Source organism: Bufo gargarizans, chromosome 3, assembly GCF_014858855.1.
Source record: "Bufo gargarizans isolate SCDJY-AF-19 chromosome 3, ASM1485885v1, whole genome shotgun sequence".
NCBI lineage: Eukaryota > Metazoa > Chordata > Amphibia > Anura > Bufonidae > Bufo > Bufo gargarizans.
The window spans coordinates 342777423-342802804 of NC_058082.1; the positions used below are offsets into that span (position 1 = coordinate 342777423).

General features: G+C 46.4%; 1 protein-coding gene across 1 annotated transcript in view; it reads left to right on the forward strand.

The window, feature by feature from the left end:
* Positions 1–9455: 9455 nt before the first annotated feature.
* TRERF1 (transcriptional regulating factor 1) overlaps positions 9456–25382 on the forward strand; it is a 133140-nt gene continuing 117213 nt past the window's right edge. Inside the window, exon 1 of the mRNA XM_044287589.1 lies at positions 9456–9564. The gene's annotated coding sequence lies outside the window, so the exon portion shown is untranslated. The remainder of the gene's footprint in view (positions 9565–25382) is intronic.

Here is a 25382-nt window from a genome sequence, read left to right on the forward strand (position 1 = left end):
GCTTCCTATGCTGGCTGGATTCATTTCTCCATCCCATTAGACACTGCTCGTTTCCACGGTTACGACCACCCTGCAATCCAGCAACAGTGGTCGTGCTTGCACACTATAGGAAAAAAAAGCATCGGCCTATGCACACGGCCACGGTCTGGGCCACCAGACGGATCTCCGTGCAGTATTACAATGAATTTTTTAGAAAAGCGGCTTCGGATGTAGCGTACCGAGCTTGCTTCGCTCATCTCTAGTCATCGGTAAAAAATTCTTGGAAAACCTCTTTAATAGGTTTCATCTATTTGGTGCTTGTAATGCCTGATCATGAGATTTTCTGGATTATTGGGCGCTAGATTGAAGTCGTTGCGTCCATATTATGCGGAATAGAAATGACTTCTCGCCATCTTACGGCTTTCTTCCTCAGTTTGGAAACTTCAAAGCCCTAGCGTTAGAGGACGCGGCGCTATGACTAAGGCCTTGTTCACGCCTCCGTGAATCGCACACGTGTCCTGTCCATGGTCTCCACAGACAGAGAGTGTAGTCCTTCACAGATCAGCGGTTTATCATGGACGCCTGCTCTATTTTGTCCCTACCACACATTATAGTCTATGGGTCCGGAAAAAGAAACACGGACACAACACGGATGTCGCCCATGATTGATCTGTGGCTTTCACAGACTATTGGTAGGAGATGCTCGGAAAAACCAATATGGATGACACAAGGACCAAACACAGATCTTTCACGGACATCTTCATGGATGAACCATTGACCATCTTGTCACAGTACAGGCTCATGCACACGAACGTATGTATTTAGCGGTCCGCAAAAAATACGGATGATGTCCATGTGCATTCCGTGTTTTGTGGAACAGAACAGCTGGCCCCTAATAGTCCTATCCTTGTCCGTAATGTGGACAATAATAGGACATCTTTAATTTTTTTGCAGAACGGACATACAGAAACGGGATGCACACGGAGTAACTTATTTTTTATTTTATTTTTTTGCGGACCTGTTGAAATGAATGGTTCTGCATACGGTCCGCAGAAAAAAAACGTAACGGACACAAAAAAAGAATATGTTCGTGTGCATGAGCCCTTAGGCTAGCCAGACACAGGAGATACCTGTCGGCTAAATTCTCATTCTGCAGGCGGCGATTAGTCCCGACGACCCTCGTGCACACATACGCTCAGCCAGGCGCGAGAGAACTGCTGAGATGCTTCTGGCGGCTTATGGATCGGACATGTTGAAATCTGTCAGCCCCATCCTTATCTCGCCAACTTCTGCCGCTCAACAACTAATGGGGATAACTGTTAGGCCTCTTTCACACGAACGTGTGCTCTCCGTGGCCGTATTTCGGACCGCATTTGCGGATACGCAATACACGGGCTCCGTTCTGTGGGCATTCCGCATCACGGATGCGGACCCATTCACTTGAATGAGTCCGGAGATGCGGAATGGAAGCACGGAACGGAGTGCTTCAGTGGGGTTCCGTCCCGTACTTCCGTTCCGCAAAATGATAGAACATGTCCTGTCTTTTTGCGGAACAGGCGGATCGCGGACCCATTAAAGTGAATGGGTCCGCGATCCGCTGCGGCTGCCTCACGGTTGGTGTTCGTGCATTGCGGGCCACGGGGCGCACACGTTCGTGTGCAAGAGGCCTTAGATTAGCGGTGGGGGGTGTATTAGCTCCAAAATGAACAGAGCAGCAGGTCGAGGGTGCACACCTCATCTCTACTCATCTCTTTGGGACCCCCGGAGATCGTGGCGTACAAGTGCTTAGCTAATTCTGGCCGTCCCATGGAGATGAATGGAGCGGCAGTGCACATGCTCGACCTGCCGTTCCATTCATTTTGGAGTTTCCCCCCATTCTTATGATCGCTGATGATCTCAGAGGTCCTGTGGGTAGTGAATACCTTGATGTAGCTGGAGAACCCCTTTAATTTTCCGTTCACATTTAGGGCTCCTGCACACAACTGTTGTTTTGCGGTCTGCAAATTGCGGATCCGCAAAACACGGATACAGCTGGTCCCCCAATAGAACAGTCCTATCCTTGCCCTTAATGCGGACAAGAATAGGACACGTTCAGTTTTTTTATTTATTTTTTTGCAGAAAGGACTTGCGGGCGTACGGATACGGAATGCACACAGAGTCATTTCGATTTTTGGCGGCCCCATTGAAGTGAATGGTTCCACATACGGGCTGAAAAAAAAGGGAACGGACACGGTAATGTAGGTCCATGTCCGTTTTTTTTTTGTTTTGTTTTTTGCGGCCCGTATTAGGAACTATTCATTTCCATAGTGCTGCAAAAAAAAAAAAAAAAAGGAAATGACTCCGTGGGCATTCCATATCCGTATGTCCATAAGTCATTTCTGCAAAAAAATAGAATGTGTCCTATTCTTGTCCGTTTTGTGGACAGGTACAGGCATTGTTACAATGGATCCGTGTGGACCCATGTTTTGCAGACGGTCGTGTGCATGAGCCCTTAGACAGTATACTTGAGTATGGAACAAGATGGGTTTGTTCCTTCGGGAACCTTACAATATACATTTGCATACATCAGACAGGTAGACCTAAATCTCGGGTTGCAGTACCTGCAATGCCCTGTTGGTGGTGCTGGTGGTCCCGCTATCCATGAAATGTCTGCATACTGCGCTGAAGTATTATCGCAGCCTGTATTACCTTTGATCAGCCCCTTGTATGGGTCACAGTCTTATTTCCTTTTATCAGACAAGCCCATGTAAATGCTGGGGCAAACTTCACTGGAAATCTGCGTTTATTTCTAGTGCGGGGGTGAGTAATATAGATTTTTAGGGGGTTCTCCAGAAGTAGAAAAACATGTCTGCTTTCTTCCAAAAACAGCGCCACCCCTGTCCATTGGTTGTGTCTGGTATTGCAGCTCTGCACCATTGGAGTCAATGGGGCAGAGCTGCAACACGGCACACCACCTGTGTTGCTGTTTTTCTAATCCTGTACAATCTCTTTGAGCCCTTGGCCTTCACTACTGGAGGACCCGGCACTAATCTGTGAGTTACACAGAAGATAAAATAGAGGGTAAAGGGGTTCTCTGAGATTTAACTTGTGCAGCGGAGACGGGGCGCCACAGAGGGGTAAGTACTAACTAAGTTGTCTTTGATCCATAAGTTAGAAAAAAAAAGCATGGATTTTCTTAAAAAGCCTGGAGAATTCCTTTAAACTGGGATCACTGTAATGCTTCATTTTACCTGTGGTGGCGCTGCAGGGATAACTTGATGTGGAATTCCACCGATCACTGCAGATTCAGCCCTGTCGCTTTGAAGGACCCTTCTAAATAAAAAGTAGTAATATGAAATTGCGGCACTCAGAAAATTCATGCAATTAGGTTATTTATTATTTACACAGTAAGGCCTCATGCACACGTGCGGACGTTCCGTGCATTGAGGACTGCAATTGCGGTCCCCAATGCACGGGCAACATCCGTGCGGCGGGCCGGACCCATTTAACTTGAATGGGTCTGTGGTCTGTCCGCACCGTAAAAAAAATATGACATGTCATATTTATTTGCGGTGCGGAACAACGGAAAGAAACACCACGGAAGCACTCCGTAGTGCTTCCAGTGTTCCGTTCCGTGACTCCGTTCCGCATCTCCGGAATTGCGGACCCATTTAAGTGAATGGGTCTGCATCCGTGATGCGTGGTGCACACGGCCGGTGGCTGTGGATTGCCGACCCGCTGTTTGCGGGCCGCAATACGACCACGTCTGCCCAACGGCTGTGTGCATGAGGCCTTAGATAGAAAAGTCCATGATCCAGTTTCAAAAATCATTTGACCGGACGTTTCGGTCCATATGGACCTTCTTCAGCGGTCTAATGATCTGTCGCTGGAAGGTGTAGGAGCATGGAGGCTGGATGTAAAAAAAAAAGTGACTATCTAGTGGACAACCCTTTAACAGTCCTTTGGTGCATTTAATAGATGTCACACAGGAGGAATATTTGTATCAAGATTAAAAGGGATTGTTCAGGCCACAGATATTGATGACTTTTCGTCAGGGTAGGTGATCAGTATCCGATCGGCCGAGGGTCTGACACCCGACACCTCCACAGATAAGCACTTTCGGAGCTGGTAGAAGACCGCTCTGTACACCATGTAGTGGCTGTTCCTGGGTACTGCAGCTAAGGACCTATTCAAGTGAATGGGAGCTGAGCTGGAGTATGTCAGCGATGGAAAACTCAGCCTTACCATTCTCCTTCTCACATGGTTGCGTAGACTGTCATGGATTGGTCAGTGTTATACTATGTGTGGACCCCATTGACGTGGAGAATAGTAGCATCCCATTTATTTTTTAGAGAATTTCCTGGAGGAATAACAGAGGAACAGTGCAATATAGTGTTGTAAGAAAAGGTGCTCCAAAGTCCATTGGAATACAGCAGGCATTCACTGATAGGTCAGGAGAGGTGAGAGGTTCCCTTTAAAAAGCTTTTTTCTTGTGGGTTACTGGAACTATTCTCGTGTGTTTCTGTGGTAGCAGTACCTCTTTCATATATTGTGTTCAATCGATCAGCGCCTGTTCCCATGACCTTAGTTCCTCTTGGGAGGTCGGGGGCTTTTGACAGGTGTAAAAATGACAAAAAAAAAACGCAAATAAAACCACCGCAGTCGCCCACTGAACTCTTTTCACACCCCCCTGGTAGTAACTAGGGATGAACGACCGTATGGCTTTTTTAGTATTTTGCGGTCTGCAAAAAACTGATCCGCAAAAAATACGGATGACATCCGTGTGCATTCCGTTTTTTGTGTAACGGAACAGCTGGTCGATGATAGAACAGTACTATCCTTGTCCGTTATAAGGACAATAATAGGACATGTTCTATCTTTGAACGGAAACGGAATTAATACGGAGTACATTCAGTTTTTTTGCGGACCCATTGAAATGAATGGTTCCGTAAACGGAACGCAAAAATGGAACGTAAACGTGTGCATGAGCCTTAATACTGTACGGAGCAGGAGCTCCGTACAGTATTGGAATGTATTGGCTCCGGTGAGCCGAAGTTATTACTTTGCGAAGTCCCCAGGACTGTGACGAGGGGACATCCTCTGCGTCTGGAGGAAAGAAGGTTTGTACACAAACATAGAAGAGGATTCTTTACAGTAAGAGCAGTGAGACTATGGAGCTCTCTGCCTGAGGAGGTGGTGATGGTGAGTACACTAAAAGAGTCCAAGAGGGGCCTGGATGTATTTCTGGAGCGTAATAATATTACAGGCTATAGCTACTAGAGAGGGGTCGCTGATCCAGGGAGTTATTCTGATTAGAGTCGGGAAGGAATTTTTTTGCCCTATAATGATGAAAATTGGCTTCTACCTCACGTTTTTTTTTTTTTTGCCTTCCTCTGGATCAACTTGCAGGATAACAGGCCGAACTGGATGGACCAATGTCTTTTTTCGGCCTTATGTACTATGTTACTTCGCGTAATAACTTCATAAATTAATTTGCACTGTAAAAAAAAAAACATTTCTCCTGCTCCGTACAGTATTAGAACAAAGTTTTATGCGAATCGACTTTGGATATTTAGTCGGAAGTCGATTCGCTCATCCCTAGTAGTAACGTATAGGTATCTTTTATTAATGTAATTATTCCATGTGAAATCGGTGGGTGACTACCGTTTTTACCCAAGCAGCGTGGAGGTCCAGCGGTGTCACCGGCTACCTGCAGCGCCTGTTACTAGGCAACAGAGTTTCTGTAAAGTTTTTTTTTTTATCACTCAGAAGGTTCTAATTTTAAAGTGTACCTCCGTAAAATTTCTGCCAGAACATGGTATCATTTCTATTGATACAGCCCATGCCCTCCATAAGTTTGCAAGGACTAACGGGCACTGTAGCCATTGACAGGCGCCGTCCCGTCAGTGTTATCATAGAAAGCACCGAGCTGAGATCTAAGTTTTGAGCAGTTTGTTCAGATTTGCCATAGATTCTGCCATACACAGCGCACTCCCATTATTATGACCAGCTGCTGATATCCATAGTAACTGCTGCGTACAGCGCGGCGATCAGCCAGACGGGCTGGGAGTGACATCGTAAGGTCCTGTTGGTTGTCACAGGTATCTGCAGCCCACAGCTGCTGGAGGTGGCGTGGGAGGGGGGGGGGGGGGGGGGGGGGGGGGGGATCCATAGCACTGCAGGGGTGCACCTACCATTAGAATTCACCCGATCAGTACATCATACGCTTCCAACAGCGAAGGTATCCCCCCGCCCCCCGACCAGTCAAAAACTAAAAATTAAATAGTCTTTTACCAGTAAAAATTAAAAGACGAACATTTGATTTTGCAAACTTTATTCCCCCCCCCCCCCTTGCAAATTGCACACAAAAAAAAAAAAGTTATTTTTCAAACTTTGTGTTTGTCTTCTGCTTCCTGAACGGAAAAAAAAAACACCACCAGCAGCAGCAGCCCTCCTCCTCCTTGTGCAGCAGCAGCCCTCCTCCTCCTTGTGCAGCAGCCCTCCTCCTCCTCCTTGTGCAGCAGCCCTCCTCCTCCTCCTTGTGCAGCAGCCCTCCTCCTCCTCCTTGTGCAGCAGCCCTCCTCCTCCTCCTTGTGCAGCAGCAGCCCTCCTCCTCCTCCTTGTGCAGCAGCAGCCCTCCACCTCCTCCTTGTGCAGCAGCAGCCCTCCACCTCCTCCTTGTGCAGCAGCAGCCCTCCACCTCCTCCTTGTGCAGCAGCAGCCCTCCACCTCCTCCTTGTGCAGCAGCAGCCCTCCACCTCCTCCTTGTGCAGCAGCAGCCCTCCACCTCCTCCTTGTGCAGCAGCAGCCCTCCACCTCCTCCTTGTGCAGCAGCAGCCCTCCACCTCCTCCTTGTGCAGCAGCAGCCCTCCACCTCCTCCTTGTGCAGCAGCAGCCCTCCACCTCCTCCTTGTGCAGCAGCAGCCCTCCACCTCCTCCTTGTGCAGCAGCAGCCCTCCACCTCCTCCTTGTGCAGCAGCAGCCCTCCTCCTGTGCAGCAGCAGCCCTCCACCTCCTCCTTGTGCAGCAGCAGCCCTCCACCTCCTCCTTGTGCAGCAGCAGCCCTCCACCTCCTCCTTGTGCAGCAGCAGCCCTCCTCCTCCGCCTTGTGCAGCAGCAGCCCTCCTCCTCCGCCTTGTGCAGCAGCAGCCCTCCTCCTCCGCCTTGTGCAGCAGCAGCCCTCCTCCTCCGCCTTGTGCAGCAGCAGCCCTCCTCCTCCGCCTTGTGCAGCAGCAGCCCTCCTCCTCCGCCTTGTGCAGCAGCAGCCCTCCTCCTCCGCCTTGTGCAGCAGCAGCCCTCCTCCTCCGCCTTGTGCAGCAGCAGCCCTCCTCCTCCGCCTTGTGCAGCAGCAGCCCTCCTCCTCCGCCTTGTGCAGCAGCAGCCCTCCTCCTCCGCCTTGTGCAGCAGCAGCTCTCCTCCTCCTTGTGCAGCAGCAGCTCTCCTCCTCCTTGTGCAGCAGCAGCTCTCCTCCTCCTTGTGCAGCAGCAGCCCTCCGCCTTGTGCAGCAGCAGCTCTCCTCCTCCTCCTTGTGCAGCAGCAGCCCTCCGCCTTGTGCAGCAGCAGCTCTCCTCCTCCTCCTTGTGCAGCAGCAGCCCTCCTCCTCCTTGTGCAGCAGCAGCCCTCCTCCTCCTTGTGCAGCAGCAGCCCTCCTCCTCCTTGTGCAGCAGCAGCCCTCCTCCACCTCCTCCTTGTGCAGCAGCAGCAGCTCTCCTCCTCCTCCTTGTGCAGCAGCAGCTCTCCTCCTCCTCCTTGTGCAGCAGCAGCTCTCCTCCTCCTCCTTGTGCAGCAGCAGCTCTCCTCCTCCTCCTTGTGCAGCAGCAGCTCTCCTCCTCCTTGTGCAGGCAGCCTCCCTCCTCCTGTGCAGCAGCAGCCCTCCACCTCCTCCTTGTGCAGCAGCAGCCCTCCTCCTCCGCCTTGTGCAGCAGCAGCCCTCCTCCTCCGCCTTGTGCAGCAGCAGCCCTCCTCCTCCGCCTTGTGCAGCAGCAGCCCTCCTCCTCCGCCTTGTGCAGCAGCAGCCCTCCTCCTCCGCCTTGTGCAGCAGCAGCCCTCCTCCTCCGCCTTGTGCAGCAGCAGCTCTCCTCCTCCGCCTTGTGCAGCAGCAGCCCTCCTCCTCCGCCTTGTGCAGCAGCAGCCCTCCTCCTCCGCCTTGTGCAGCAGCAGCCCTCCTCCTCCGCCTTGTGCAGCAGCAGCCCTCCTCCTCCGCCTTGTGCAGCAGCAGCCCTCCTCCTCCGCCTTGTGCAGCAGCAGCCCTCCTCCTCCGCCTTGTGCAGCAGCAGCTCTCCTCCTCCTTGTGCAGCAGCAGCTCTCCTCCTCCTTGTGCAGCAGCAGCTCTCCTCCTCCTTGTGCAGCAGCAGCTCTCCTCCTCCTTGTGCAGCAGCAGCTCTCCTCCTCCTGTGCAGCAGCAGCTCTCCTCCTCCTTGTGCAGCAGCAGCCCTCCGCCTTGTGCAGCAGCAGCCCTCCGCCTTGTGCAGCAGCAGCTCTCCTCCTCCTCCTTGTGCAGCAGCAGCCCTCCGCCTTGTGCAGCAGCAGCTCTCCTCCTCCTCCTTGTGCAGCAGCAGCCCTCCTCCTCCTTGTGCAGCAGCAGCCCTCCTCCTCCTTGTGCAGCAGCAGCCCTCCTCCTCCTTGTGCAGCAGCAGCCCTCCACCACCTCCTCCTTGTGCAGCAGCAGCAGCTCTCCTCCTCCTCCTTGTGCAGCAGCAGCTCTCCTCCTCCTCCTTGTGCAGCAGCAGCTCTCCTCCTCCTCCTTGTGCAGCAGCAGCTCTCCTCCTCCTCCTTGTGCAGCAGCAGCTCTCCTCCTCCTCCTTGTGCAGCAGCAGCTCTCCTCCTCCTTGTGCAGCAGCAGCCCTCCTCCTTGTGCAGCAGCAGCCCTCCTCCTTGTGCAGCAGCAGCTCTCCTCCTTGTGCAGCAGCATCTCCTCCTTGTGCAGCAGCAGCTCTCCTCCTTGTGCAGCAGCAGCTCTCCTCCTTGTGCAGCAGCAGCCCTCCTCCTCCGCCTTGTGCAGCAGCAGCCCTCCTCCTCCGTGTGCAGCAGCAGCTCTCCTCCTCCTCCTCCTCCTTGTGCAGCAGCAGCTCTCCTCCTCCTTCTTGTGCAGCAGCCCTCCTCCTCCTTCTTGTGCAGCAGCCCTCCTCCTCCTCCTTGTGCAGCAGCAGCCCTCCTCCTCCTCCTTGTGCAGCAGCAGCCCTCCTCCTCCTCCTTGTGCAGCAGCAGCTCTCCTCCTTGTGCAGCAGCAGCCCTCCCCCTCCTCCTCCTCCTTGTGCAGCAGCAGCCCTCCTCCTCCGCCTTGTGCTGTCACATACAAAGTAGAGGAAAGTGACAAGAGAGATAATGCAGCGAGCCAATCAGGAGGCCACGTGATCACCTACTGACAGCCGCCGGCAGGGGGAGTCAGAGCGGGCCAATCCCGGGGCCGGGCACAGTGACCAATGAGGAGCGGGCCCTGCACGCACCAATCACCGCCCGCCTTACATCCAACTTCAGGAACTGGCTTTGCTTTCGAGCTTGCTTGCCAGAAAGGGAGAAGGGTGCATGGCCAGGACTGGCAGTGCCCGCGGAGCCCTGCACATGGACACCTGGCAGTCCTAGCTCCTACCACTCCGCCCCATGCAGGTAGATCCCGGTTATTTCTCTATATTATTTTATTTCGCAGTCATTTGCATTCGCCTTCCGTCTCCCCCGCCTGTGCTGCGGTGCCTCGGGGTTAACCCTTTGCAGCGCACGGTTGCATGACAGGTGCCGCAGGCTGCACAGGGACCGACCCGAGGGCAGAACAGTCACAGGGGGGTCACGTTTCAGCTGTGTGAAGGGAGGGGGCGCTTGTCCAGGGGGCTCGCACTCTATTTGTAATGGGACGAAGTGGGCAGAGTCCATGAGGCTATGTTGCTGTCAGAAGTGACATATGGAAATCGGAGGGGGGTGCCTGCCTCAATCTGGTTCATGGGGAAGTCTTTTTTATTTTCTTGACTAGGTGGGGGTGGGGAAAACTTTTCTGGGATGTGCTGTAGGGGAATTTCAGGTTGTAGGTAGAGGCGTATAGAGCGTGTCGTGGATTTTGTGTGGATAGATGGGTATAATTTGTATAGATATATGTATTTTTTTTTAAATAAAATTTTTGGAAAAAAATCGGTCGTCCTTTTAAATGTCTCTCGACATAAACAGACCTATGGATTTCTAACGGGAATCGTGTTGGGACTTGTTTGCGCATTTTTATTTTTCTCTCTATTAGAAATTGCGCGGATGTTCGCTGCCTGCAGTTACATTTGTCGCCGATGTAAAAAATAAATGGTATAGCGAGGGGTATAGGCAGTATTTTTAGAAAATATCGCCCAGTATTGAAAGGCGAAGGCCGAGGTGACGGCATTTTTTTTTTTTTTTGCAAGTCAGATGCAGATCTATTTATTTCAGTGGGGCCGCGAAAAATACGGCTAGCATACTGTTCTGACGGCCCTGTTCCTGTTCTTTTTGCGGACAAGAATAGGACATTTCTAAAGGAGTTTCAAAAAACGGAAGCATGAGCACGGCCGGGAACGCAAAACACATACGGTCCTGTGCATGAGACCTAAGGGAGGTTTTACACTGTGTATTTATTTTTTTTATTTTATTTTAACCAAAATAGCGCTGTATTTTTGGGACCAGAAAACCTTTCACAACCCGATGTTACTTGTTGGCCAATAGGAAATTATCAAAGGTCCTACAAACGCCAATTTTTTATTTTTTTTTAGGAATGTTTCGGTTTTGTGCTCCCATGGCATATTTTTTTTTCACTTGGCAGCGTTGTCTGGGTGTGAGGTTGTTCGTCCATTTTCCCATAGATTTCTCCATAGGGAAAAAATCTGAAAAATACAAGTAAAATGTGTGACTAAACCCCCCCCCCCCCCCAAAAAAAAAATAAAGAAAAATAAAAATAAAACTCGACAAAAGCCAATAAAGGCGCAGCACCCCGCATCTGCAAAATCACAATGAATGGACCCTTAATGGCTGGACAGTTTTGCAGATTATTAGGCTCGGTCTACACGGCGACGTTTGTCGCGCAACAATTTTTATAATGTTAGTCTATGATGTCGCACTGCGACGCAACAGTCGCAAAAAATCAATTCGAGATGGATATTTCTGTGACTGTCGCATCACAGTAGCAGCATGTCGCATTGCAACACCATAGACTACCATTATAAAAATTGTCGCGCGAACCGTGCCAAAACGCTTACCAACATAGTTTTCACTCGTAGTACGGCGGCATCTCCGACGCCGGAATATGACCCCCTTATATACTGCATTAGGGCTCAACCATATTGTGGTTCCATACAACCTTTCAGTTGTGCCCAGACATACCGTAATATGGCATCTTCTGTATGTCTTTATGCCTCCCATTTCTTGCAGAAACTTTATGCTGCTGTGCTACAGAGATAACGAAGCGTCAGAGCCGCCAAATGGCGATATCGACCTCTTCCGACGGACCCCATTGATTATAGCGAGATCTGTTGGATTTCCATCAGAAAACACTGTATTTTACCAGACAAAATATTGGTCTCGTATTTTTATCGCCATCTGCAACGGAGACCAATGGCGCCGTATGTGTGCTGCTGATAACTGTGCAAATGATTACAATTATTGATCAGGATATAGATTCTATGATAACAATTTCACATTCGTGAAGTTGCAAAGTAAGTAACAAGTCCAGCCAGTGACCTGTCAACAGGACATGGCGGTATTTTTTATTTGGTCATGGACCCACTCTTAAGTTTTGGTTAAGGGCCCCATGCACACAGGTGTATTGCGGCTCCGTAGAAGTGCCAAGTTTTTCAGATCCCTAATAAAGCACCCATGCGGCCATTTTGTGCCCCTGTAACCCTTCAGATTCATACATCATTTTTTTTTATGCCAGATTCTTAGAGGAAAAAAACGGCTTGTTTAGTTGGATTCTCCCCTAGAAGCATTGTTTCTAGATCAGGCATTAGCAACTCCAGCTGTTCTTGAAACTACAACTCCCAGCATGCTCCATTCACTGACTATGGGAGTCAGACGAACAGCCAAGTGTGTTTGCATGCTGGGAGATGTAGTTTCACAGCAGCCGGAGTGCCGAAGGTGTAGAGAATAATTTGCCCGTAATATGGACCTGTCTAGAGGCACTATATAGCGGCACACCGTGTCTACTGCTGCTCCTATTTAGTCATTGAACTATTTTCTGTTTTTGGAGTATATACAGTATTATATATTATGAAGCAAATTGTAACTATGGGGACTGTAGAGTGGATTTAGGGTTATTATGTAGCGTTAACCCCTTTCCACACAGTGCCGAAATAGTGCAGCATATGGAGCGGATAGTTCCCGCACTGGGCCATACCATTGCAGCACAGGCTCAGGAGCTGTGACCGCGTTATGCGCCGTCAGTGTCTGCCTTAACATATAGCTGACAATCTGGTTCAGCAGCTGGGAACGGAATTAACCCCTCAGACGCTGCAGTCCATATTGAGCACAGCATCTAAATGGTTTTACAGGAGGAGCGACCTCTCTCAGTAAACCAATAGCTGCCCCACAACAATGGTCACCAGGTCTGCGGGACCTAATAGGGTGCCTGTCGGTGTAAGTAGCAGAAGTATCGCTGAGTTTTATCTAAGCATGATGGCGTGGTCAATTGCCCTAGTGGAAATATAAGGGGTTGTGCCACGTCTTCAGGTTATCCCCTATGCATAGGATAGAGGATAACTAACTGATTAGTGGGGCTTCTGACCACTGGAACCCCCAATGGATCCTGAGAGCAGGGGTCCCGTCCTGATGGAGCGGCAGGCCGAGCATTCACCCCGTTGCTGTGCATTCATTCTCTATGGAACCACCGGAAACAGCCAAGAGCTGTACTCTGCTATCTCCGGCAGTCCCATAGAGAATGAATAGAGCGGCAGGGTGCATGCTCGGCCTGCCGCTCATTTGGATGGGAGAACAGGACCCCATTCTTGGAACCGGTGGTGGACCCACTGGTCAGACCCCCACCAATCAGTTAGTTATCCCCTATCCTGTGGACAGGGGATTGCTTCAAAACTTGTCGCGACCCCTTTAAATAAGCACAGCGGAATATGTTAGTGGTATTTAAAAATAATAATCTTTATTTATAAAAGTCTAATACAGTGTTTATAAAATAAAACTGCTAATTAAAAAATGCAAAAATAATATTTCACATAGTTCTATTTCTGCAAAAAAAAAGAATGATGTAATAGTTACTGCCACATCCATGACGACCCGTGGTGAATAGCATGACCAAGCCAGAATTGACCCGACCGTGTGCTCACCCATTCACGCAATCCATGTTCTATTTGTTTTGCGGTGCGGATGGATCACGGACCCATTCAAGTTGATGTCATTGATGTGGGGATCTTTTAGGCCTAGTTCACACGACCGTATGGCTTTTTCAGTGTTTTGCGGTCCGTTTTTCACGGATCCGTTTTTTGTTTCTGTTCCGTTTTTCCTTATGCCATGTAGAGTATACAGTAATTACATAGAAAAAATTGGGCTGGACATAACAATTTCAATAGATGGCTCAGAAAAAACGGAACGGATACAGAAGACATACGGATGCATTTCCGTATGTGTTCTGTTTTTTTTGCAGACCCATTGACTTGAATGGAGCCACGGAACGTGATTTGCAGGCAATAATAGGACATGTTCTATCTTTTAACGGAAATACGGAAACGGAATGCATACGGAGTACATTCCGTTTTTTTGCGGAACCGTTGAAATGAATGGTTCCGTATACAGAACACAAAAAAACGGCCCATACACTCGCAAAAAAAACATTCGTGTGAAGTAGGCCTTAGACTTATTTGATGTCAGTAATTTATTTTTTCTATGACAGATCTGTGTGCATGGAGAGCTGTCGTTTGTATCCATACTATCTTGGAGGATGTATGATTTTTTTGGGGGCGGCAAAGTCACAAAAAAAAAGAGGAAATTCTGGCACTAGTTTTTTTTTTTTAATGGTATTCACCAATCTCTTAATAGCTCAGGCATATAAGGCTCCTTTCACTCCAGCGATACGGATTGTGTCTGGATCTATTTAGGAAATAACTGATGGTTTTGCACCCAAGTGCTACCAGTTTTCTGTGCGATTGCGTTCAGTGTGCGCGTTTTCTCTGTCCGGATTCTATCCGGATTTCATGTGTTTTGACTCTTGTGAAGAACTGACGATTAAAGAGTTTATCCAAAGTCTAAAAGATTCACCCCTGCGCAATGTCCGGGCACCTCGTATACATGATACTCACCCACGTCGCTCCAGGTCCCTGCACAGCCGCCACTGCATCTCCTTGACGCCGAGGGGGGGTGTTTTAGAATGGTGCAGCCAATAGCAGGCTGTGACGGTGACCTGGGCATTGGGTGGGGATCTGTTAGACTTCAGATAACCTCTTTAAGGGCTCATGCACACGACTGTATGTATTTGCAACATTCCACAAAAAAAATCTGTGTGCATTCCGTATTTTGCGGAACGGAACAGCTGGCCCCTAATAGAACAGTCCTATCCTTGTCCATAATGTGGGGACAATAATAAGACATGTTCTATTTTTTGGCGGAACGGAAATAAAGAAACGGAATGCACACGGAGTAACTTCCTTTTTTTTTTGTGGACCCATTGAAATTAATGGTTCCGCATACAGTCCGCAAAAAAAACAACGTAACGGACACGGAAAGAAAATACTTTTGTGTGCGTGAGCCCTAACAGTGTACATCAGTGAAAAACACTTTACATCCGGATGCCTTCCGATTTTTCACACAAGCCCCATTCACTTCTATGTGAAAGTGAATTTTTGCGGGCCGATGTAACGGACAGACGGACGTGGAAGTGCACGGTGTGCTGTACGCGTCTTTTGCAGCCCCATTGAATTGAATAGGTCCACAGTGGATCAAATGCGGAACAAAAATATGGCTGCATGCATATGGGGCCTTACTGGTCAGACCGCTATTGATGGCAGCATCTCCGGTGTTAAACAGATTGGGTGTAAGTTAGGGATCGACCGATATTGATTTTTTAGGGCAGATACCGATAATTTGTGAACTTTCAGGCCGATAGCCGATAATTTATACCGATATTCTGGGAATTTTCATTTTTGAAAAAAAAATAAAAATTCCCACAAATCTGCTGAAAATTAATGTTTATTGTTAATGTGTATTTTTTTGTAAATCTTTTTTTTCATTTATACTTAATATTTTGGTGTTTTATTTTTTTTGTAACTTTTTTTTTTTTTTTTACTAACTTTTAGCCCCCTTAGGGACTAGAACCCTTGTCCTATTCACCCTGATAGAGATCTATCAGGGTGAATAGGAGCTCACACTGTCCCTGCTGCTCTGTGCTTTGTGCACACAGCAGCATGGAGCTTATCATGGCAGCCAGGGCTTCAATAGCACCCTGACTGCCATGGTAACCGATCGGAGCCCCAGCATTACACTGCTGGGGCTCCGATCGGAGGAGCAGGGGGGGGGGGGGCGCACTGCGCCACCAATGTCTAATACTGGGGTTGGGGGGGCGCACTGCGCCACCAATGAAGAATAATCTATCATTTATTAATATACAGGAGGCGGGAGCTGGCTGCAGAATCACATAGCCGGCTCCCGACCTCTATGAGCAATAGCTGCGATCCGCGGCACCTGAGGGGTTAACTACCGCAGATCGCAGCTACAGCTCATAGAGGCCGGGAGCCGGCTATGTGATTCTGCAGCTCCCGCCTCCTGTATATGAATGAATGATAGATTAATCTTCATTGGTGGAGCAGTGGCCATAGCTCCTCCCCTCCTCCTGTTCCCTGTCCTTACATTGGCGGCAGCAGCAGCAGCAGCACAGGGGGAGGAGACGCTGCTTCCTTCTCCCCTGTGCTGCTGCTAAGGGGAACACGGAGAGCGCTGTCAGCAGCGCGATCTGTGTTCCCCATACGCTATCGGAATATCGGCAAAATAAATGCCGATACCGATAGCGTTCAAAATCCTGAATATCGGCCGATAATATCGGTAGATCCGATAATCGGTCGATCCCTAGTGTAAGGCCCCTTTCACACGGGCGAGTTTTCCGTGCGGGTGCGATCCGTGCGGCGAACGTATGGCACCCGCACTAAATCCTGACCCATTCATTTCTATGGGGCTGTGCACATGAGCGTTGTTTTTAACGCATCACTTGTGCGTTCAGTTGAAATCGCAGCATGCTCTATATTGTCCGATTTTGACGTGACGCAGGCCCCATAGAAATGAATCGGGTGTGTGAAAATCGGATGGCATCCGCAAGCAAGTACGGATGCCGTGCGATTTGCACGCACGGTTGCTAGGAGACGATCAGGATGGAGACCCGATCATTATTATTTTCCCTTATAACATGGTTATAAGGGAAAATAATAGCATTCTGAATACAGAATGCATAGTAAACCAGCGCTAGATGGGTTAAAAAAAAATAAAAAAAAATTTAACTCACCTTAGTCCACTTGATCGCGAAGCTGGCATCTCCTTGTGTCTCCTCTGCGCTGAGCGGCTGAACAGGACCTGGGGTGAGCTGCTGCATTAAATACAGGTTAAGGACCTTCGATGACGTCACTCCGGTCATCACATGGTACGTCACATGATCTTTTACCATGGTGATTCACCATGGTAAAAGACCATGTGATGACCGGAGTGACGTCATCGAAGGTCCTTAACCGATATTTAATGGAGCAGCTCACCCCAGGTCCTGTTCAGCCGCTCAGCGTAGAAGAGACACAAGGAGATGCCGGGCTTCGCGATCAAGTGGACTAAGGTGAGTTAAATTTTTTTTTATTTTTTTTTAACCCCTCTAGCGCTGGTTTACTATGCGTTCTGTATTCAGAATGCTATTATTTTCCCTTATAACCATGTTATAAGGGAAAATAATAATGATTGGGTCTCCATCCCGATCGTCTCCTAGCAACCGTGCGTGCAAATCGCACGGCATCCGTACTTGCTTGCGGATGCCATCCGATTTTCACACACCCCATTCACTTCTATAGGGCCTGCGTCACGTTGAAATCGGACAATATAGAGCATGCTGCGATTTCAACTGAACGCACAAGTGATGCGTGAAAAACAACGCTCATGTGCACAGCCCCATAGAAATGAATGGGTCAGGATTTAGTGCGGGTGCCATACGTTCGCCGCACGGATCGCACCCGCACGGAAAACTCGCCCGTGTGAAAGGGGCCTAAGGCTGGATTCAGACATGAGCGTCCTGACCTGAGCGCTGTGTATGCGCGATTCTCCGGCGTCTCACATACGCGGCTCCAGTAGTATGCGAACGCCCATTGTCGCGCGTTCCCGGAAGTCTATGTACGGGAACGCGCGACAAGACGCCCCAAAGAAGCTCCTGTACTTCTTGGGGCGTCGGGCGTTTTACAGCGCGATCGTACGCGCTGTAAAACGCCCAGGTGAGAACCATTCCCATAGGGAAGCATTGGTTCTTGCCTGTTGTGCGTTTTACAGCGCGTAGGAACGCGCTGTAAAACGCTCAGGTCTGAACCCAGCCTAAGTGTTCTGCTCCTGAGCCCAGTCCTTGCATTCCCTGTGTTCCTACGATGTATATAGGTTTTAAAGAAGGTCTGTCATCTCTCCTGACCTGTCTGCTGTACTAAATACTTCATGAAATAACAATTCTGAAGCGTTCCTGTATTATTCCTTCTAGAAATGTATGAATGAATTGACGACTGGCTGTTACCAGTTGGGGTCGTGCCCCTGTACGGTCAGACATGATCTGATCAATGCTGACGGTGCAGGGGCAGACCCTTCTGACGAGGGTTACTGCCCGGTGGTCAGTTTATTCATAATTATTCAAGAGGAGTAACAGAGGCACGTCATAACACAGAGTTCTAAGAAAATATGCTCCGGACTTGTCGGGGAATAAAAGTATGTACTTAAACAGACAGCAGTTAAGAATGTGTTTTTTTATTTTTATTATTATTTATTTATTGTTTTATTTTCTTAAAGGCCCCCCTTTCCTATGTGCACCATGGCTGCTCTGTATCTTTATATAGCAGGTTTATTGCTGTCCGTTCTGTGCACTTGTAAAGTGTATTTGAAAGTAAAGGTAGAGTTTATGTTCTGTATACTTCCTGTTCTGTGCATCTTGTGTCTTAATGAACTTTACACCCCTCTCCCCCCAGCCCTTACTGGTAGATCTGGAAGTTCCCTGGGTGACCATACCTAACATCGTTAAGGCTGGCGTATACGTCCGTTTGACTGAAAACTATCGATCCCTCCATTGTGTTCCGTGTAAATAATGTGCTGTGCATTTTCTGTATGAGAATCTCTGTTCAATTCAATGGGAAATTGAAAAATCTGCAACAAAATCTGCATGGGATCAGTTTTTTCCATGGAATTAAATGGTGAGGCTTTCATATAGAAAAGCCACAACAAAATCCGCACCATAATTCACACCAAAAAAAATCTGCAAATCTACGTGTGAGTGCGCCCTTATGCACATGCACACTCGGGGCGATTGAGTATGCATGTGTTCTGAATGGGGAGAGGGGAGTAATTCGCTGCCAGGCACCCCTGGCTGCAACCGATCTGCTCTAGAACAAAAGGATTCCTTTTTTTGTATTTTTATTTTTTTTACTCTCAACCTTCCCAGAGCCATAATGTTTTTATTTTTCCATTCACATATGAGGGCTTGTTTTTTGCGAGACAGGTTGTGCTTACTAATGGCGCCATTTGATTTTTCAAATGATATAGTGGGAAGCTGGAAAAAAGTGGAATTGGAAAATAAAAAACTCAATTCTGCCAGTTTTATCGGTTTTGTTTTTACTGCATTTTCTGTGCGGTTAAGGCTACTTTCACACTTGCGTTCGGGGCTCCGCTTGTGAGATCCGTTTAAAGGCTCTCACAAGTGGCCCTGAACGGATCCGTCCAGCCCTAATGCATTCTGAGTAGATGCGGATCCGCTCAGAATGCATCAGTCTGGCACCGTTCAGCCCCCGCTCCGCTCAGCAGGCGGACACCCGAACGCTGCTTGCAGCGTTTTCGTGTCCGCCTGGCCGTGCGGAGGCAAACGGATCCGTCCAGACTTACAATGGAAGTCAATGGGGACGGATCCGTTTGAATTTGACACTATATGGCTCAATTTTCAAACGGATCCGTCCCCCATGGACTTTCAATGTAAAGTCAAAACGGATCCGTTTGCATTACCGTGAAATACAAACGGATCCGTTCTGAACGCAAGTGTGAAAGTAGCCTAAACTGACCTGTTACATTCATTCTCTGGGTCAGTACGATGACAGCGATAACACATTTATATAGTTTTTCTTGTGTTTTAATACTGAAAAATATATATTTTGGGAACTTTTCTTTTTTTTTCTTCCTATTGCCATATTCTGATCCCAAAAATAATAATAAACAATAATGGCTGGCTCACAGCAATTTGCATATAATTTAACTATTTAATATCACAATACATAAAAAAATACACCTATATAAAACTAAAAACATAATTCATATCAACCATTTCATGAACCAAGTCCCTTTAAATGCGGAGCTCAATATATAAAAAAAATTATGATCTAAAACACAATTTCCTTATTGGTTTCTTCACTCCGGACGTGTGATTAGTAATTTTAGTTGTTTAGTTGTTATTTAGCTACAGTCACAGTTTGCTAGATTAGTCATTTTTTATATATATATATTGAAGTATATGCGTGAGCTCTGCATTTAAAGGGACTTGGTTCATGAAATGGTTGATATGAATTGTGTTTTTTGAATTATGTTTTTAGTTTTTATATAGGTGTATTATTTTTATGTATTGTGATATTAAATAGTGAAATTATATGCAAATCACTGTGAGCCAGCCATTATTGTTTGTTATTATTTTTGGTTAGGCCTCATGCACATGACCGTTGTGTGCATCCGTGGCCGTTTTTTTTCGCGGACCCATTGACTTTCAATGGGTCCGTGGAAAAATCGGAGAATGCACCGTTTGGCAGCCGCATCCGTGATCCGTGTTTTCCTGGCCGTGAAAAAAATACCTGTCCTATTTTTTTTTTCACGGACCCATTCAAGTCAATGGGTCCGTGAAAAATCACGGATGCACACAAGATTGTCATCCGCGTCCGTGATCCGTGTCCGTTTTTACCTATCATTTCAATGGCAAACTTGACTTAGATTTTTTTTTTTTTTCATTTTTCATGTCCGTGGATCCTCCAAAAATCACGGAAGACCCACGGAAGAAAAAACGGGCACGGATCACGGAACAACGGAACCACGTTTTGCGGGACGTTAAGTGCAGGAGGCCTTATACTGAGAGGTGGTCAGTAGGCTGGGCTCCAGAAGAACCGGTGAGCTTCCTCTACAGTATCCATAACTTTTTTTATTTTTATGTGTATGGAGATGTGCCAGAGCTTATTTTTTGCAGGGCGATCTGTACTTTTCATTGATGCCAATTTGCGGTCTGTAGGACTTTTTGATAACTTTTTATTCAATGGCGAACTGGCCATTTAAAAAAAAATATATATATTCTGTTACGTCATTTGCCATATGGAATAAATATTTTTCAGACACCGCAATGCCTATGATGTGTTTTTTTTATTTTTATTATTGCTTATTCATTTTAATTTTAGGGAAAGGGGGTGATTTGAAGGTGTGTGTGTATATATGTGTATATATATATATATATATATACAGACGTGGACAAAATTGTTGGTACCCTTTGGTCAATGAAAGAAAAAGTCACAATGGTCACAGAAATAACTTTAATCTGACAAAAGTAATAATAAATTAAAATTCTATAAATGTTAACCAATGAAAGTCAGACATTGTTTTTCAACCATGCTTCAACAGAATTATGTAAAAAAATAAACTCATGAAACAGGCATGGACAAAAATGATGGTACCCCTAGAAAACACAGAACATAATGTGACCAAAGGGACATGTTAATTCAAGGTGTGTCCACTAATTAGCATCACAGGTGTCTACAACCTTGTAATCAGCCATTGGGCCTATATATATGGCTCCAGGTAATCACTGTGTTGTTTGGTGATATGGTGTGTACCACACTCGACATGGACCAGAGGAAGCAAAGGAAAGAGCTGTCTCAAGAGATCAGAAAGAAAATTATAGACAAGCATGTTAAAGGTAAAGGCTATAAGACCATCTCCAAGCAACTAGATGTTCCTGTGAGTACAGTTGCACATATTATTCATAAGTTTAAGATCCATGGGACTGTAGCCAACCTCCCTGGACGTGGCCGCAGGAGGAAAATTGATGACAAATCTAAGAGACGGATAATCCGAATGGTAACAAAAGAGCCTAGAAAGACTTCTAAAGAGATTCAAGGTGAACTTCATGCTCAAGGAACATCAGTGTCAGATCGCACCATCCGTCGTTGTTTGAGCCAAAGTGGACTACATGGGAGACGACCAAGGAGGACACCATTGTTGAAAACGAATCATAAAAAAGCAAGACTGGAATATGCCAAACTACATGTTGACAAGCCACAAAGCTTCTGGGAGAATGTCCTGTGGACAGATGAGACAAAAATCGAAGTTTTTGCCAAGGCACATCAGCTGTATGTTCACAGACGAAAAAATGAAGCATATCAAGAAAAGAACACTGTCCCTACTGTGAAACATGGAGGAGGCTCTGTTATGTTCTGGGGCTGCTTTGCTGCGTCTGGCACAGGGTGTCTTGAATCTGTGCAGGGTACAATGAAATCTCAAGACTATCAAGGAATTCTAGAGAGAAATGTACTAGCCAGTGTCAGAAAGCTTGGTCTCAGTCGCAGGTCATGGGTCTTGCAACAGGACAATGACCCAAAACACACCGCTAAAAACACCCAAGAATGGCTAAGAGGAAAAAATTGGACTATTCTAAAGTGGCCTTCTATGAGCCCTGACCTCAATCCTATTGAGCATCTTTGGAAGGAGCTGAAACATGCAGTCTGGAAAAGGCACCCTTCAAACCGGACACAACTGGAGCAGTTTGCTCATGAGGAGTGGGCCAAAATACCTGCTGAGAGGTGCAGATGTCTCATTGACAGTTACAGGAAGCGTTTGATTGCAGTGATTGCCTCAAAAGGTTGCGCAACAAAATATTAAGTTAGGGGTACCATCATTTTTGTCCATGCCTGTTTCATGAGTTTATTTTTTTACATAATTCTGTTGAAGCATGGTTGAAAAACAATGTCTGACTTTCATTGGTTAACATTTATAGAATTTTAATTTATTATTACTTTTGTCAGATTAAAGTTATTTCTGTGACCATTGTGACTTTTTCTTTCATTGACCAAAGGGTACCAACAATTTTGTCCACGTCTGTATATATATATTATTTTTTGTTTTTATCACCCTAAATGACTATAACAAACAACTATTAGATTAGATTCATTCATTACAGAATACAGCATTCAATACATTCCAATGAGGTGCTACCACCTGCAGGCCTGTGTTGGAATGTAACAATGATAGTCCGGAGCCTGCTGGAGGCTCCGATGCCTATCACTGCAATGTAAAAGCTTCCCCGATCTCAGGCAGGGGAAGCTTTTACCGGCGCAGGAGCATGTGGCTCTGGCATTTTCACTGCACAGATTGCATGGTCACTTTTGCAGACCCAGGCCTCTGTTGTGTAAAACAGCAGAAACTCAGAGGCTATGGCGCCCGCGGCGGACATCTGGTTCCGTGGGGGATGTCCTAAAGTGGTTAAATAGTTGGCCAGTCCCTCTGAAATTGGTGGGATTAGCCAATATACATCTAGGGCCGGGTTCACGTCACGTTTTTGTCTTCTGTTTAAAGTATAAAAAAAAGTATACATTAAAAGGATGCATACAGTGGCAAATGTCACCATAGAGTTCCATTGTAAAAAAAAAAAAAATAATAAAGAAGAAAAAAAGTTAGTGTATACGTTTTTTTTTATTGGGCTGTAGGGTGGAAAAACGTAGTGTAATATGCTTTTTGTATCTTCCCCCCCCCCCCCCAAACACATACATTAAATGTAAGACGAAAACATAATGTGAATCCAACCTTATGTGTAAGGCCAGCTTAAAAACAGGAGTCGGGTTGTTGGGTGACGAAGAAGCAGCCTGGCTGATAATGGAATCTGTTAAACATCATCTTCCATCCTAATGCCTAAAATATCTACACCACTCTCACAAAAAAATAATAAAGGCTACGAAGACATAAAAAAAGTTATGGTTGACGGAAAGCAAGAATGAAAAAATACTCCAAAATTACTTTGAACCTTTCAAGGGAGTGTCCTAGTTTTATGCAAAATTGCCCTATAAATGAAACGTTCTACAATTTTCTCATACGCTTTGTGTTTCGATTCCTCACCATTTGCAAGAACTGTATGCTGTCAGTGAACGAGAACAGTCTGGAAACCTGTTCTAGTCCTGCCCTCAGCTGAGAAGAGCATACAATTGTATAGGTGTGATCCCTATACCTGGCCCAATCTCCCTAGAGAGGTCATGTTATACTGTACATTAATATAACCAGAAGACAATAACAAATACTCTAAAAACTTGTAAAAAGCAAATCGTATATGTGTAATTATGGTAAAAAATTAAATCCCCATAAAAAAAAAATTAGCTTAACCCCTTCACTTACCTGAATGTAACTGTATGCCCCAGGTGTGCCAGGGGTATACGTGGCGAGCTCCTGCTGTGTGAAGCCCCATTTACATGGTGTCTTTTGATACGAGAATTTTGGCATAGGTTTTGTCCAGCCAGTGGTTCAAAGCCACAACCACTCCAATAAAGGTTGCATCCTTTCTTGGCGCAGGGTCTGGATGGAAGTCGCGGTAGATGTCCACTTTCGGTTTAGCTCCATTCAGCAGAGCTTAGCCACAACCAGATCCACAGCGCTCAAATTGAAAAACTGCATCAGAAAATGCACCATTGACTGGAAAAAAAAAAGTTACGGTTGTCAGAATATGGCGACACAAAACAAAAGTGGGAAAACTGTATACATTTTGTATCTCTGTAATCCTACTGACCCACCGAACAAGGTCGTCGTATCACCTTTACCTCCGTAAAAATGAAGAACCCACAATACATTTTTTGACTAACATTATTTGGAACATTAAATAGTGCCAAAAAAAGTACAAATCTTCCTGCAAAAAAAATTAAAACGGGACCACGTCTTCCAGTGACGTCCACCCAAAAGTCTGGACACACCTTCTCATTCAAAGAGTTTTCTTTATTCTCATGACTATGAAAATTGTAGATTCACACTGAAGGCATTAAAACTATGAATTAACACATGTGGGAATTATATACCTAACAAAAAAGTGTGAAACAACTGAGAATATGTCATATTCTAGGTTCTTCAAAGTAGCCACCTTTTGCTTTGATTACTACTTTGCACACTCTTGGCATTCTCTTGGTGAGCTTCAAGAGGTAGTCACCTGAAATGGTCTTCCAACAGTCTTGAAGGAGTTCCCAGAGATGCTTAGCACTTCTTGGCCCTTTTGCCTTCACTCTGCGGTCCAGCTCACCCCAAACCATCTCTATTGGGTTCAGGTCCGGTGACTGTGGAGGCAAGGTCATCTGGCGCAGCACCCCATCACTCATCTTCATGGTCAAATAGCCCTTACTTTCAAAGTTTTCCCAATTTTTCGGCTGACTGACTGACCTTCATTTCTTAAAGTAATGATGGCCAGTGCCACTCGTTTTTCTTTACTTAGCTGCTTTTTTCTTGCCAAAATACAAATTCAGTCTATTCAGTAGGACTATCAGCCGTGTATCCACCTGACTTCTCCTCAACGCCACTGATGGTCCCAACCCCATCTATAAGGCAAGAAATCCCACTTATTAAACCTGACAGGGCACACCTGTGAAGTGAAAACCATTTCAGGTGACTACCTCTGGAAGCTCATCAAGAGAATGCCAAGAGTGTGCAAAGCAGTAATCAAAGCAAAAGGTGGCTACTTTGAAGAACCTAGAATATGACATATTTTCAGTTGTTTCACACTTTTTTGTTATGTATATAATTCCACATGTGTTAATTCATAGTTTTGATGCCTTCAGTGTGAATCTACAATTTTCATAGTCATGAAAATAAAGAAAACTCTTTGAATGAGAAGGTGTGTCCAAACTTTTGGTCTGTACTGTATATGTGCTGCTATATTACGCAGCACTTTACATACATTAAGTATATAATATAAAATGATGTATTTACAGAGATAAAAAAGAAATGATATATAGCAAAAATCTGGCAGCACTACATCCAACTATAACAAAAAAGGATGCATGCCCAAAGGGACTAGACTATTGCTTAATACACAAAGTAGCAAAAAGGCAACACTCCAAGAATCAGTAAAAAAATAAATAAGAAAATGCTTTTATTCACCCATGTGGGTACGCGACGTTTTGGCTCAAGACTAGAGCCTTTCTAGTTTTGGCTCTAGTGTTGAGCCGAAACGTTGCGTATCCACATGGGTGAATAAAAGCATTTTCTTCCTTTTTTTTTTTTAT